The sequence below is a fragment of the Miniopterus schreibersii genome (assembly GCF_964146895.1).
Source record: "Miniopterus schreibersii genome assembly, chromosome: 6".
In the NCBI taxonomy this organism is placed as follows: domain Eukaryota; kingdom Metazoa; phylum Chordata; class Mammalia; order Chiroptera; family Miniopteridae; genus Miniopterus; species Miniopterus schreibersii.
In genome coordinates, this window is record NC_138107.1 from 10,994,795 (window position 1) to 11,009,016 (window position 14,222).

Genomic DNA, 14,222 nt, shown 5'->3' on the forward strand with positions numbered 1-14,222 from the left:
GTGTGAAAATTACAAACCCCAAGGAGCTGCAATCAGAACTCTACCTCGGGAAAATTCAGGGGATCGCGGCCATAAATATCCCGCTCCGGGCGCCTGACGTCAGAGCGGGGCGGGCGGGGGCGGGAGCGGGGAGCGGGGCGGGCGGGACGGAGGGAGGGAGGGAGGGAGGGAGGGAGGGAGGGAGGCGGGGGTTTCTCCGGAGGCGGCGGAGTCCCGGGAGCGCGGCGGGAGCGGCGGGAGCGGCGGGAGCGCCGCGGGGCCGGGCTGCGGAGCGCGCCCGCCGTGGGGGCGTCGGAGTAAGTGCCGCGGGCCCGCGGGTATTCGCGTCCGTCGGGGGGGCGGGGGCCGGGCGGGGGGGCTTGCCGCGGGCGCTCCCCCACTTTCCACCCCGCTTGGCTCGCGGGCTGAGAGCGGGTCGCCGGGCAGGGGCTCCGCACGCCGCCTGTTTTGTTTCTCCCAAGTGTTGGCTGGAGCCGCCGAGCCCTGGGTGGGCTCCCGGGGCCTGCGCGCGCGTCCGTGTGCGTGTCCAGGTGCCTGTCGGCGTTAGCGCATCTGGTGGACACGGGAAACGTCTTCGGAAAACTTTTAAAAATGTTTTTTTTTTTTTTTCGTGGCTTTGCAGTCTGACTCCTTGTTGTCACAAGTAGACAAACAGAGCTGGTATCCTCCCCCCAAAACTGACAACTTTTTGGTGGTGGCTTGTCCGGGGTCGGTTTGTGCCTTCATGTGTGATTTAACTCTTCACTAGCCCCGCTCCCACTTGCAAGCCTGGCCTCCGGCCAGCGAGGCAGGGCGCCCCCCTACCCTCCCCACCCCCCAGGATCCTGCGGCTCAGCAGCAGCGGGCAGTGGGACTTTGAGCAAAGAAAGGAGCATCTCAGGAAAGGGGTCCCGACTCTGGGGACCTCAGCACCTGTGGCCGCTGCCAAGCCTCCCGCTGTGGCCCTGACTCCCAGGCCTTGGGACGCTGACTTAAGCGGGAAGGAAGGATCTGGCCAGTAGGCAGGTAATTTAGGGAAGAGGAGGGGGGGGTGGCAGCCAGGACACTGCCCCAGGAGTGGGCTGAATGTGTCTGCCACATGCGCCCACAGTGAGGGAGGTGCTGGATTCTCTGGGAGCACCGAGGTGCCCCAAACAAGATGCAAGCTCATAACATAAAGAGACATGTCTGAGCTGTGGGGTGGAGGAAGGGGGGCGGTGGGGGAGAGGGAGAGAGATTTTTATCAAAATTGAACACAGATTGCTGAGGTCTGGGCTTAATTTAACTCTTCTCTCTCTGCTCCGGCCACTTTTGCACAGTTCTGTGGTGGATTTGCAAAGTTCCTGGGAAGGTGGGAAGGAAGATCTAGCCTCTCGAGGAAAGAGGCCCTGGGGGTTTTCCTTGAAGCCGACAGGGGAATGAGAGCAACTTCCCATCTTTGAAAAGCTTAAAGTTTTGTGTTTCCCCGATCGGAGTTTGGTGTCAGTTTCTTGGATTTCTCAGAAAAGCCGGCTGATGGAGGGAACGGATTTTCCCTGGGACGCAGAGGGGGAATTGTGTTCTCCTGAGAGTGGGAGGCGAGGGGGCGCGGGCTGTGGGACCCGGCAGCCCTGGATTGCCCAATGCGCGCCCCAGATGGCAGTAGCTGGGCTCCACAGACCAGTGACCACAAAGAGAGCCTTCAGCTTCGCCCTAGCCCTGTCTCTGGTTTTGTATTTTGCAATAGAGCCAACCTACAATGTTTGGGTGGGAGGAACATTACTGGACTCTCCCTGTGCCCTAGAAAAATGAGAGAATGAAGGGACAGGGAGGAAATTGGGATGCACAGGAAGTTGGAGATTTGGGCAGGATTTTAGAAATTATACAGATTGACCCCTAGGGAAACACTGTAATAGGCTGAGCAGACAGCAATGTCAGATATAGACTCGCTTCACTTCAGGAGTATGTCTTCCACCCGAGTGTGTGAAGAAGGAAACAAGTCACTTTAAGGGCAGTGTAAACGAGTGTGTAAACAGGCGGCTGGGTTCCTGGGAGATGCACGTGCAGGCGCGTGCTCGCACACTTGTGAGTGTGTGGTGATGGTCGTGGCCTGGGGCGTGGAAGCATAAACAGCCGGTTTCTCATCTGTGCTGGGAGCTGCATTTCTCCCTTGAAACAAAAAACAACTGCGCTATTATGTCTTGCTGCCTGGTAAGTTGCACGCTCTGGTGCATACTCCTAGCCCAGTTTTCGGAGCTTTTCCTCTAGCTCCTGGGATGCGGAGGGAATACTCGTGCCCCCATCAGGACAAAAGGAGGAGAGAAACTTCTCCTGGGCTCTAGAACTGAGAAGAGAGTCAGGCGTTCAGGAAGGGGGGCTGATGTGAGGGCAGGACCAGTCGGAAGGCCTGCAAATGTCTTTTTTGTTGGGGGTGAGGGGGTAAGTGTGGGTGATGTTGAGACAACTGCTTGCTGTGGGAAACATGCTCTCTCCCCAGTCTTCCTGCCCCCAAAGTTTTGGACGCTAAACGGGTTAAACTCTCTCCCTCACTGAAGAGCCTTGGACCCAGGCGTGGAGGCGAGGCAAGCCTAAGTGCCCGTAGTGGAGAGGGGGCAAAGATAACCAATGAGGCAGAGGCTGGCTCCTTTGATCTCAGTGGAGCCAATGTGAGGACCAGTTTTAAATGTTCACACTCATTTCGACTATTTACAAATGGAAAACCCAGGGATAGAGGTTCCCTTTGGAGGTAGATGCCCAGAAATATCTTGTCCCAGCACAGGGCTCCTCAGGAAGAGAACTGGGCTTTGACTCTGTCATCAGGAGGGTCAGTGGAATCCTGGCCCCTCTGGGCCTGCTCTGGGACATTTCACCAACTTGAGACCTGGGACAAATTCCCAGGCCACTGACACTGGGGCCAATAGCGAAGCCTTCTCTTGTCCCTTCTATCAGCTCAAGATCTGGCCAGCTCCTCAGTCATCTCTGAGGTCAGAATAATTAGGACACATTCTCAGGCGCTCCTGAAGGTCCAGGGGGCAAACATGCCCGGCAGAAAAACAACTTGGACGGTGCCTTTGGCTTTGATAGCAGAAGACTCTGGATCTCCATGAACAACCAGAGTCTCTGTGGTCAGGGATCCCGTGTCCTTCAGGTCTGGACTTAAGACGCGGCCTGGAGCCAGGAGAGAGAGCAGGCTTCCGAGCACCGCCCTGGAGAGGATTAGTCACCGGGATGCCTTACTTATCCCTGTGAGCTTCAGTGTCCTCATCTGGCAAAGGGTAACAAGCGTAATACTCACCTCACAAGGTCATTACGAAAATGGTGTTTATGTAAAAGGACTGAAACAGAGCTAGCAATGGTGTAGACGCTTAATAAGGCGACTGCCATAATTTCATGTCTCGGTTTCCGGCCATCAGGAGCATGCGTTTGGAAAGGACCTTCCCCCAAATCTGGCTACGTGTCTTCCATTACTGAAGGCCAATGGGTGGAGTTGCTAGGGCTCAGGTCACCTTTACTTGCTCCTTCTAGAAAAGGTGGCTGGTGGGGATGACCCATGAGCATTCCTGGCCCACGTCCTGAGGGGTGGGAGGAGGCACCAGGCATCCTGGAGATCTGGCCTGGAAACCGCCCCCGTGTGGGCTCTCTCCAGAGCCAGAAGGCACAGAGCAGGCCACAGGGTGCGGTGCGGGTGGGCCAGCAAGAGCAAGAACCAGTGGAGTCTTTTTTTTTGGTATTGACTTTTAACCTTTGTATATCTTCTTGAAATTTCATTTTTTAATTACAGTTTACTTTCAATATTATTTTTATTAGTTTGAGATGTACAGCATAGTGGTTAGATAATCATATACTTTACAAAGTTGTCCCCCCAAATCAGCAGCGGAGATGAAGCAGAGGATCAAATCAGTGATTCAGAAGACAAGGCAGCAGAAAACACCAAACCAGAGCAGCAGAAAGAAAAAGAATTGGAGAAAATGAGGTGGAAGAACTAGTTGAGTCTTTGTTGTTTTCAATCCTCACCTGAGGATATATATTTTTTTCCATTGTAGAGAGAGTGGAAGGGAGGGAGGGAGGAGTAGAGAGAGAGAGAGAGAAAGAGAAACATTGATATGAGAGAGACACATGGATTGGTTGCCTCCTGCACCCTGACTGGAGCCGGGGACAAACCTGCAACCTTGGTACGTGCCCTTGACCGGGAATCGAACCCGAGACCCTTAGGTCTGCGGGCTGACGCTCTAACCGCTGAGCCACGCCATCCAGGGCACTAGTTGAGTCTTGAAGAACAAGCCTGAGGTCAGAGGTTGGTTAGGCAGCCACTTCGCTTCCAGGTGCTGAGGTCAGAGTAAGGGGAGACTCCTCTGGTTTGTAAAGAATGGAAGCTTTAGCCCTGGCCGGTGTGGCTCAGCTGGTTGAGTGTTGTCCTCTGCACCGAAAGGTCGCTCGTTTGATTCCCAGTCAGGGCACATGCCCAAGTTTCGGGCTCGGTACCCAGTAGGGGGCGTGCAGGAGGCAGCCGATCGATGTTTCTCTTTCTCTAAAAAAAATCAATACAAATATATTTTTTAAATGGAGGCTTTAGGCGTCTGTAAACCTGTCTGGTGGGTGGCGGGTGGGAGGCTGCCCCTGATTTACACACTGTGTAGGGGAGTGGCCAGTCCAAGCACCGAAGGAGCGTCTGATGCTGGACAGAGCAGCTGCAGGTTCTCTTGGCCCATCTCAGAGCTTCTAAGTTATCCTTCAAGTTGACATTTAAGACTTTGAGGATCACATTTGTTTCTGTTTTGTTCAAGCTCTCTCTTTAACAGTGGCCTGGGATGACTTTTCAGCTTTTAAGAGGCTCAGCCAGTGGCCAACATCTCTTGAGATGGCCCAGATTGGGGGTCAGTGAATTCCTCACTCCTGGCAGCATCCACATCTATTTCTCCAACTCTCTCCTCACATTTTTTTGGTTTGTTTGTTTTTTGCTTCATTATGAGGTTATAAAACTGCACCATTGAGATGCTGCACAGGGAAGAAATGCCTCTTCTCGGGCCCCTTGCATCACGCCAGCGCTGTGTGAGGCTTTTTAGACTGTGGGGATTAGCAGGTGTCGTGGGATTCTTTCTGGGGCTCCTTTTCAGAAAAAGAGACAAGAAAAAGCTGGGGAAAATAAACTTTAGGCAGTTTATCTCTGGTCAGAGAGGAGCTGAATGACTTGTTGGATGCCTTCGGGTTCCATGAGGAAAGCTTCAGACCGAGTGGACCAGGTGTGAGTTCTTGCACTGCCAGGTCACAAGCTGTTCAACCTCTGATTCTCCTTCATTTGCTAAATGAGAACAGTAACTGTCCTCACTTCCCAGGGTTTTTCTGAAGGTGAAATGAAATAATATGTGAGAAGGGCCTAGGAAACTGCTCGGTGCTCAGCATAATGTTCATGCCTCTCCTCTCTCTAGGTCTAAGCTCATGAAAGTACATGGGTTTGGACATTTGTCCGTGATTGAAAGTAAATAAACCACTTATTCAAGGCTCAGCATTAGTGCTCAAGGTCAGCTATCTCAGTCTGGAGATGGAGAACCTTTCATACAAAAGTGGGGCGCAGACCAGCACGCCCCATGCTGATGGCAGCCTCATACGACCCTCTACTGGAATAAAGGGAAGGCCACCAGTTCACTCATCACAGCTTGTTTTAGAAATCCCAAACAGTGTCTTGGCTCAGAGTCAAGGTCAAGACTGGGGAGAGAAATTATTGAGTCAGTATCTAACATTAAGACCTAATAATAATGGCAGAATGACAACAGTAACTTACATTGTATGACATTCTACAGTTTGAAAAGCTCATGGCCTCATTTCATCATGGTAACAATCCTGGGAGATTGGTATTATCCACATGTTATGGCTCATACTCTGTGGGCTAAAAGACTTACTCTAGTTCACACAGTGGGTAAGTGGAAGAAACAGGAGGTAAAGGAAGATCCAAGCAGTGGGTTGCAGCTCCGGATGCACGTTAGAATCAGTGCGGAGCTTATAAAAGTACCAATACCTGGGTTCACCCCAGGCCAATTACATTAGGATCTCTGGGGAGTGGAGCCCAGGCATTGAGAGCTCTACAAGCTGCCAGATGATCTGAAATCTAAGTTGAGAGACATGGGTCCAAGGGAAGAGTGACAAATACTGTATGAAGGTTAGAACCCAGGGTACCAGTTACAGGTAAAATGAACAGGCAAGACTTTGCCAGGATCTCAGTAAGCTCCACGAGGGTGGGGCCTTGCGTGGTTCTCTCTGTGTTCCCAGAACCTAGAATAGTGTCAGGCTCAAGGGACACACTCAAGAAACATCGCCTGAATGAATGAATGAATGAATGAACAAACTGCTATAGATTAGGAGCCAACAATCTCATCAGCCAATCCAACCTGTCACCTTGTTATATAAATAAAGTTTTATTGGAACACAGCCACGTCATTTGTCTCTGTGCTGTCGATGGCTGCTTCCATGCTATAAGGGCCGAGTGGAGTGTTGTAATGGGGACCGTATGGTTCACAGTGCTGAAACTATTTATTGTTTGGCCTTTTAACAGAAAAAGTTTGATGGCTTCTGCTCTGGATCTCAGACAGGGATGGAGCGAGTGTCCCTCAGGGAGAGTCATGACCGCATGGTGGTCAACCTGGGGCCTAGAACCAGACAAGCCTGTGCCTGAACCCTGGCTCTGCTGCTTCCCTGTTGGAAGACCTTGCATACTCCTTCATCCCTCTGAGTCTCAGTCTTCTCATCGGGGAAACGGGTGATAATAAATAACGCCTCCCTCTCAGGACGGTTGTGGGAATCGCCAGCCCTTGACCTGGAGTAAGCGCTAGCTCTCGCCGTCACGGTTGATGCTGTAGTTACTTGCAATTCACCAAGTAGAACAAAAACTAAGTAGATGGAAGTCCAAACCTAAGTCCAGTGTCACAGACAGAATAAGGGACGTGGTAGGGGAAGAATCAGTCTGCGAGCTGGCGTGATGAAGAAAAACCGATGCGAGGTTTCTGAGCTAAGGGGTGTCCCGTTTAGACAGCACAGAGCAGGCCCCCCGCAGTGTGAGCGAGGTGCTCCTGCGGCCGACTGCTGTGTGGACCAGCACTCCCTGTCCTCCCTCCAGGGTTAACTCAGATGGTATTACACCGAATCTAGTCGCAAGCACGTCCCACCTCCATGCCCTTGCTCATAGTTCTTTCCAACCGAAAGACCCTGCCCAGGCCTTATCTTCCTCTCCACTTTTCCTGCCGGCCTTGCTCAGGTGCCCCCTTCTCTCTCACATTCCCTTGCAAGGCTCCCCCAGTCACCCCTTCCTTTTCATTCCCATGAACTCGACACACAGCTTTCTCATAACACTGAACACACTGTATTACAGTCGAGGCAGGACTCAGTCTCCGTCTTGCTTCCTCCACGTTTGGCGCTCATAAAAGGCAAATGGGAGTGTCCACACCTGGAGGCCACACAGCGGCCCTTCAGCGAAGTGATACCCGAGTTAACTCTAGAGGAATGAACGGGACTTGCCCAGGTGCTGCCGGGATTGCAAGAAAGGATTCCCGCTGCCAACCAGATGGGGAAGAGCCACCCGGTTTAAAGACTTGCCTGGACCCTTGTGCTTCATCCCCCTGCTCCGTGGTGGCCCCTTCCCTCAGGGACACCTCTCCTGGGGGTATAGTCAGGGACAGAAAAAGATGGAAAAAACTTAGAGCCAAGTCTTTGACTTCTTGTCTGCAGATGTGGTGCAAAGCTGGGTTTCGGCCTCTCTGGGCGTCTCGTGTGTGAGCCAGGATGACTGGGAGTTAGCTGCTACGGTCAGCTTTCATTAGCGCGGTGACAGAGAACGTGGCCGTGGATGACGGCGAACAGCCGTTCACAGCAATGCCATTCGGCTGCAGAGCGTGATGCATAATTTTTATAGATTCTAGTGGCAGATTTATTTTGGTGGCAGATACATATTGTGTGTAGAATAATATTAAAATGAATTTTTTTCCCTTCTAATGACTAAGGGGAGGGCACAGAAAAATGTTGGCCTTGAATTAAATATTCCTTTTGATCAATCCCAAAGGGAAAATAGGAACTGCCTCCTAAGAGGGGAATGTAGGAGAGAGAATGAAACAGGTTTATATAGGTCCCCATATGCACATGGCACTATGCCGATCATTCTAAAAATGTATTATTTACTTAACTTTTCTGAATTCTGAAAGTGATTCTTCCTTGCTTAAACAAGTGAATCAATATTATTCAGAGATACCAAAAGACAAGTGCAAAACTAACACATCTACCCCCGCTCTGCCCTAGTAATTAATATAAATGGCCTAGAATGATATTCCTCCACGTCTTTTTCTTTGTTCACACAAACACCTGCAGGTGTGCGCACAGGTAGAGCGGGATCTTGTTTGTGTTTATTCCCACTGAAATTGAATCTAGCTGTCCACAGTTCTCGGCAGCACACGTCTCTTCCCCTTGACCATATCTCAAGGTCATGCCTACAGTGGATCAGGCTCTTTTCAAAATTTTCTGATTTTCTTGTGCCTACAAGAAAATACAGCTGTATACGTATTTGAGATCATGCCATTCTTGTAGGGATGTTTACTTTTCCATCAGTCAGATATTAAATGTGGTTTTATCCTGGCTCATCGCCAGTTAGGGTCCCCAAGTCTGACTTTCCGAGCATCCATCACCCAGGAGAGCTCCTGCCGAGCATGCTGGGGTATGACTTCATGTCGCGTGTGGTGCTCCTTTGTCCCCTGGGGAAGCTGCTAAGCATCAGGCCGTGTGGCTCCCTCCACTCCCCTCATCAGACTTAGCCTTCCCTCCTTGGGTCTCCTCAATGACTGAGAGGAAATGTGCGAGAAGCTTCCAAGACTGTGCGTCAGGTTGGAGAACAGTCCGGATGGAGCAAGTCAGGCAGTGTGGAATCATGGGCAGGAGTGTGGACTCCACACTCTGATTATCTGAGTCCAAATTTTGCATCGTGCACGCCCGGCTGTGCCACCCAGACCCCTGTTCTGGGCTGACCCCCAGCGGCCGGCAGTGCTGGCAGTGGTCAGCTCTATTCGGAATTGCCTCAGCTCAGGAGTTGCCTTGCCTACGGTCACTCCAGCCCACGCTTCCCTTCTGGGTCGCCTGCATCCAGGGATGGTGGGAGCAACGAAGGCCTATCCCCTCTGTCCCAGTTGGGGAAATTCTAAAGGGCCTCCAGCTGCAGGGCTCCCCGCAGGGTTGGCGGAGGCCTTCAATGAGGCTGAATGGGGCTCTGCTCCCTGTGCCCAGTGCTGCCTCCCACCACCCCTCGCTCCCCTGGGTGGTTGATTCCAAGTGCCCTTCTAATAGCCCCTGCCTGCTCCAGACGTTGAGACTGTTTTATATGAAGTAGTTCCAGAGGCATCCATTACTTTCTAGGTAACCAGTGGTGGCTCTCTTAGAGTATGAAAAGTGTACCTTTTTTCTGTGCTTTGTTTTCTGTGTTTTCTAGGTGAGTCCCAACAGATTTCTCTACAAATAGGTTGTGTCATAGCTGGGCAGACTGAGCAAATGTTTTGATTTTTATTGCCAAATTTGCATGTGCCCCTTCCCTGTCCCTGCTCCTCAAGCTAGGCAGAGAGTGTAGGTACTTCTGGATAGAAGCAGGACCAGACGGCTTTGCTGCCATCCTGGAGACGGGACAGGACAAGTGGCCCTTTGGGAACTCCTCTCCACCTTATTGGTGCTTCTGTCACATAAAGGGAGTGGTCCCAGAGGACCCTGCTGGCCCCGGGGAGCCGCCTTCCTGGCTGCGTAGGTGTTCACTTCATTCCTGCCCAAGTCTCTGCACTTCTGATTTGTCCCTGTGGGTGTTTGTTTCTTACTTGTTTGTCCCAAGCCCGGTGGTCTTGGCGCTGTGAGTTAAACATTCCACCCCCAGGTTAAGTACACTGATCGCCTTCCCCCAGTGCCAGGGCAAAGCCTGCCTGCATGGTGGATGCTTGCTGTGCCAGACTCAGGGGCCTAGACCCACAGTTCAGCGTCTGACCACATTCGTGGGGGTCAGCATCCACACTCCCTCCCTCTCTTCCTCCCAGATGCCGCAGCCCCCAGCCTCAAGGTCCCCTGACCTGGCAGCCAGGGAAAGGAGTAATGCCAGGTCAGTGGGGAGACCCGTCAATATTTCCACAGGGCCAGAGGCAGCTTTGAAGTTAGTCTGAAGCAAATTTAGGGTTTCTGTGGACTTTGGGCAGTAGACGGGCCAGGCGATTTTAACTCCTCCTTTTAAATCTCTATCAGTCAGGCTGGCAGCTGCCCAGAGACAGAGTTAGGAGCCTCCTCTGCTTTTCTGAGACACACAGTTGTAATTCACCATCACTGTTGCCCTGGACAGAGATGTTACTGAAGTCTGTCGGCTGGGGCCGACAGAGCCCGTAAGCAGCCCAGATTTCTGAGTGAAAGGCTGTGGTTCAGAGCACAGGCCCTGGATTCAGATTCTGCTCCGCTTCTTGCTAGCTGGGTGACCTCGCACAAGTTACTGCATGTCCCTGTGCCTTAGTTTCCTCATCTGTAAAATGGGTTGTTATAAAGTTGGTGCATGATTTGGTAAAAAGGAAAAAAGGGGGAAAAATACTTGAAGCCATGGTTGGCACATAGTAAGCACTAAGGAATGTTAGTGATGGTGATGAAGGTGATGGAGATGACGATGGAAAACACAGACTAAATCTCATTAGCTCTGTTTGCCCAGCATCCTGCTCAGTGCCTGGCATAGAGTGGGGATATAACAACATTTATTAAATCAAATGTCCCACTGCTAAGTGTGCTAAGTGTCTACTGCCTACTTAGCCTGCTCGACTCCCTACCAAAAAAATATGTTTTCCATTTAAAATTTTATTTTAACTTTTTATTGAAGTTTGACATGATTCAGAAAAATACACATTTTATAAGTATATAGCTCAATGGGTTTTCACAAACCAAACACATCTGTGTACCCAGCATCCAGATCAAGCAACAGAGCATTCCAAAGCCCCCCATGTCTCCTGCCCAGAGAAGCCCCTCAGGCCCCTCTGCCTACCGCCCTTCCACAATCTTGACACCTAACTCCATAGATTAGTTTTGTCTGCCCTTGAACTTCATGTAAATGAGAGCATACGGTGCGTATTTTTCTGTGTCTGGTTTCTTTTGTTCAGCACCATGCTGTTGCGTAGGTCGTTTGTTCTCATGGTTGTATAGTATTCCCCGTGTGACTACACACACTTTATTTATTTACCCTTTTGTGGGTGGGCGTTTGGTGGCTATGCACAGCCTTGCTGTGAGCGTTTGTGCGCTCGTCGTTGGGTGAACATACGGATGCGTGGTGTGGGTGCAGCCCTGGGCGTGGCGCTGCTGGATCATAGGGAATGGGTGTGTTCGGCCGTAGGAGGCACATTCTCCCAAATAGTTTTTCGAAGTGGTGGTATCGTGTTTTCCATTTTCTGTAAAGATGGAGAAGCAGTTCCACCTTGGTGGTGCAGGGGCTTGAGGCCCCGTAACACACTGGGGTTCCTGAGACGTTCCTCTCCCCCATGCTCTTTGTAATGAGAGTTCATGTGTCTAGAAAGCCCGCTGGGGGTAGGCATGTCCTACATACCAGGCACTGTGCTAAATCCTCACAACCGGCCCATGAAATGAGATGGGTGTTGGTGTTATCATTCCCTTTTACAGATGAGGAAACCGAGGCTCAGAGAGGTTGAGTGCCTTGCCTAAGGTCACACAGGAAGAAACTTTCAGAGTCAGAATATAAAACAGATATGCTTGTATCCGGAGCTCCTGCATTTTGGGATCTAATGCTGAATAGTTTTGGCTTCAGTGCTAACACTGGGTAGAAACACAGACACGGATGTGGGGGGGTGTTCTCCTGGAACCCGGGCCAGCTGTGGGTGGTGGCTGTGAGGAGATGCTCTGTCAAGAGGAACAACTCAGTGACCTTGAGAAGCCCGATTGTTTTCCTGCCCTGGGCTGTTGGAGAAAGTCATACATTTCCTGGAAGGCAAGGGTGACCATGTAATTTACTGTCTAAACCAGGACTCCTTCAAGAGTGAAAGGAGCACTAACTGGCTAGGACACTGGGGAAGCAGGCGCTGTCCCAGGGAAACAGGATGTATGGTCACCCCCTGCAAGAATGAGTGGGCATCGCTCTGCTGGGCAGTGGGGCCGTCGGGGCTCTTTTATAGTCGTTCAGAGCGCCTCTGTCTGGAGGTTGCCCTGAGGCAATTACTTCCAGGCTCCTCTGTGCATGCTCACCAGGGCCTGGCTTGCTTTTCCTCTCCACACGGTTCCCTGCTCAAATGTGGCTCTGATGGGGAGCTTCCTCTGACAGATCCAGTTACCGCTGAGATGCTGATGCCAAGAGCTGAGAAGCTCCTTAGTCACTGTGATGTTGACGACACCTGTCCAGGTGAAAGGCACAGAGTTAGCGCCCAGGGAACACTTGCTGACCGTGTGTATCGTGATCTGCATGCGCCTTCATTCATTCATTGATCCCGAGTAGAGCAAGCTTAGTTTAAATTCTTTCTTTCCTCTCTTTTGATCTGACTCATTCTGCTGGCCCAGAAAGAGAAGTCAGCCGTGTGTGTAAGTGTACGAACGTGCAAAGGACAGAGACTGGAAGGGGTCCGCTTAAGGAGCAGCAAAAGATACCGCCTCGTGGGATTTGGTGTCAGGATCAGGCTGAAATTTCAGCCATCGGCTAATTAGCTGAACTTCTTTAGATAAGGGATTTAGCAATTGGGCATGTCCGAGCCTCGGTTTGAGTCACCTGTGAAATGGAAACGATGGTATGACCTGTGGTACAGGAGTCAGGCGAGTCTATGACGCGGGGCATGGAGAAAGTGCCCGTCACACGGCGGGGGGCTGTGGGGTTCTCAGTCACCAGTGGTTGTGGTCGGTCAGCAGCTACCTGAGAAGCGCTGGTGTAAGGCGCTGGGTGAGGGGCTCAGTCGGGTCCTGGGAATGAGCCCTGGGGAGCAAAATTCACCACCCCTCCGGGGCCTCCAGTGTCTTAAAGTGAGAATGAAGCCCATGTGACTGGGAGCTTTTATTAATAAATAAAGAAGGAATCAACAGATTCCTCTAGGCCTTAGAGACTTGATGTGGGTGTGTCAGAGACATGGATGCAAAGGATAATGAATTTCTCATTAAGCCCACAGCTGCGTTTCCACCAGAACAGCGGCCAGAAGCATTGAAGAGTTTGTGTGTGTCCAGCAGGAGCTTTGGGGTAGCATAGTGGTGGTGTCTCCTGCAGATTCTGGGGTCAAAATGCTGGGATCCAAGTTTAGATCCCACCACTCACTAGAATTGTAGCCTTGCACAAGCATTTATCCCCCCTGAGGCTCAGTTTTCTCGTCTGTTAAATGGTGACAGTATTAGTACCTACCCCCAAATGAAGACAAAATTGAGACTTGTAAAGTGCTTGAACAGTGTCCGCAACATAGTGTGTACTCAGTAAATCTTAACTATTATTATTATTTGCCAAACAACATGCTTTCCATTGGAATCCTAGTGTGAGGTCTGATGCAGCGCATGGTTAGAGGAAATATCTTTTTGAGACGGGAGAAGTCAGGAAGGCTGCATGGAAAAGAAGTATCCCCCGGTATACTTCAGACTCCTCTCCTACCCTGAGCAAAGGGGTTTGTTATTTCTGTGATTACTCCGTCTTAAAGCTCAGAAAAGGAGATGTAGTATGGAATCAATTCCTTCCCTAAAGAAACGTAAGTCAGATGCTCCCTGGAACTCTGAAGTGGAATGAGATTGGCCTCTGCCCTCTTGCGTTTCCAAGCTGGCTCGTCCATCCTCTGTGCCAGGGACTGGAGCTATGAAGATGGGCCCTCACAGCGCCAACAGTGCTGTCGAGGAAGGATCTAGAGGTGAGGAATTGTTTTCCCTGGAGATGCTCAAAGTTGGGAAAGTTGGAGTCCCATTTAACGATGTTTGGGAAATTACGGCCTCTCCTTCCAGGTTCTGTTGTTGTTAGACGAGCTGTTTCATCTGCTGGGATGGCAAATGCGCGGTGCGTCCTGCAGGAAGATGGACAGGTGGCCCCTCTGGTGCCTTCAGTCCCTTTGTGACACCCGCATAATTGTGTGTTCATAGGTGAAGGGCACAGAGAGAACATGTGGAACTTTCCCTAGGTAATGTTCACAAAGTCTAGGATCTGCCACATTGCCGGGGCGGTGGGACCTGCCGCTTCCCCGTGCCCCACCTCGAATGCCCTGGCTCGGTTTACAGCCCCCGCCTCCGAGCAGCACGTGAAAGGAAGGCTGCCCTCTGCCTCTGTCTCC

The 14,222-nt window shown here is 51.3% G+C and overlaps 1 protein-coding gene across 6 annotated transcripts in view; it reads left to right on the forward strand.

Annotated features, from left to right (window-relative positions):
* The first annotated feature begins 233 nt into the window (after nt 1-233).
* Nucleotides 234-14,222, forward strand: part of DAAM2 (dishevelled associated activator of morphogenesis 2) — a 131,172-nt gene continuing 117,183 nt past the window's right edge. For 5 of the 6 annotated variants that reach the window (XR_013999076.1, XM_081141033.1, XM_081141029.1 and 2 more), the window contains exon 1: nt 234-296. The gene's annotated coding sequence lies outside the window, so the exon portion shown is untranslated. Of the gene's footprint in view, nt 297-990; nt 1,006-14,222 lie in introns of those variants that run through there. The other variant, XM_081141030.1, reaches the window with a different exon arrangement.